Raw genomic sequence first — 1,976 nt, forward strand, 5'->3', positions numbered from 1 at the left:
GGTAGCCATGTCTAGCTATGCATGTTAGACTTCATCAACAGGGAATCCTATACCCAAAATGCCATACATTGAAGCAAACCGAGCCAGGAAAATTTATAAATTCTGCGTATCTGTGATGGGCGCTCGTGACATTCCCTACAGGTATCTACAAATCACATGATCACTTGGGAATCACCCGAAACATGCAAGCGACTTCAAGAGGGTGAGAAAGATGTGATTAATAAGCGAATAATGATTCTAGTTTAAACCCTAGTCCTACATTAATTAACGGACATAACTGTGGGTCACACCGACTCAAGGTTGCCGATCGAACAAATAACTTCAGTTTTACCTGTACCTACTCTTGAACGTCGGAGTGTAGATCTATTAGGCTATTTATGCAACCCGGGATATATCAGGCAATCCTGTGTACTATGATATTGGGGGAAATCCTACACTATAATCAAAATAATAAATTCATATAAAATCATGTTACAAGCTCCGTTCTAGTGCCGATAAAATGTGTCACCAATGAGCAATGTAATGGGGCTACGGTTAATCCCCACGGTTTCAACAAAACAACCAAATTATGGGAAATACAGGTGGTCCTTTCTTGACCCTTTCCACGTAACAACCGACCGCAAGGGAGAAAGAGAAAGTGAACTCAGTTTGAGACGGGAAAAACAAGCGGTCATCTATTGACTTTTTCCTCGTCCCAAGTGACCAAAAGCAAAAGAGAAAGTGCGGTCAGGTCAGGGCGAGGGGAGGACGAGATAAAATGAAATGATATTTGTGATAAGATAACATCACGAATGCGTTAAATTCGTTGCAGTTGTAACAACATAAATCTCTAAAAACGAGAGAAATTAATTAATTACTTAACTAACAAACGATATTCATGTTTGTTGACCACATACCGCTATCACACGGTAATGCGATCTGAGGTCAAAAGAATAGTGTAAGAACATGCCATTTCCTGTTACTTGGCATTTTTACCCAACAAAACCAACGGCTTAACATATTTATGGGAGAAGAAGGAAGGGAAAAGAAATAAAAAGGAAGGCCCAAACGTGGACTTGTGTGTGTGTGTGTGATTTTTTTTCTTTCTTTTTTTTTCTTTTTTTTCTTTTTCTTTTCTTGGAGCGGTCGAGCGGTTTGATAGGTGTTGTACCAAAAGGATGCAGCGACCACCCTGACACCAGTCTTTAAGACTATGAGTACTCTGGTACAGTGGCTTTGCAAGAGTAGTTATAGTTGTATTATGGCTTCACTCTTTATTGATAAGAGTACAACACAGTAAGGGAACACACGAGACGATGTCTACAGGTGAAGTGGTGAGCGTGGGGTCACGTGTCAGGCCGACCCGCCTGAAGGCGAAGGCTAGGCCTACATTACCATGTCGTGCGCTGAACACGAACTGTCGGGTCAGGCGAGGTCAGATAACATTGTCATCTCTGCCCTCGCTAAGTCATTGGTTCCAAATTGGACTTGGAGCCACGTGGTAAACAGCCACATTGTCTATTTTTAACGGAAATAGATATATGTCATACTCTCTCTCTCTCTCTCTCTCTCTCTCTCTCTCTCTCTCTCTCTCTCTCTCTCTCTCTCTCTCTCTCTCTCTCTCTTTCTCTCTCTCTCACTCTCTCTCTCTCTCTCACTCTCTCTCTCTCTCACTCTCTCTCTCTCTCTCTCTCCTCTCTCTCTCTCTCTCTCTCTCTCTCTCTCTCTCTCTCTCTCTCTCTCTCTCTCTCTCTCTCTCTCTCTCTCTCTCTCTCTCTCTCTCTCTCTCTCTTGATTTCTCTCTTTCTCACTCTCTTGATTTCTCTTTCTCACTCTCTTTTGATTTCTCTCTCTCTCACTCTCTTTTGATTTCTGTCTCACTCTCTCTCTCTCTCTCTCTCTCCTCTCTCTCTCTCTCTCTCTCTCTGTCTCTCTCTCTTGGTAGTTTCTTTTTCTAATACTAAAATTCCTGATTTTCTGAGTGAAATATGCAATGC

The sequence above is a fragment of the Penaeus monodon genome, chromosome 1 (genome assembly GCF_015228065.2).
Source record: "Penaeus monodon isolate SGIC_2016 chromosome 1, NSTDA_Pmon_1, whole genome shotgun sequence".
Classification (NCBI taxonomy): Eukaryota; Metazoa; Arthropoda; class Malacostraca; order Decapoda; family Penaeidae; genus Penaeus; species Penaeus monodon.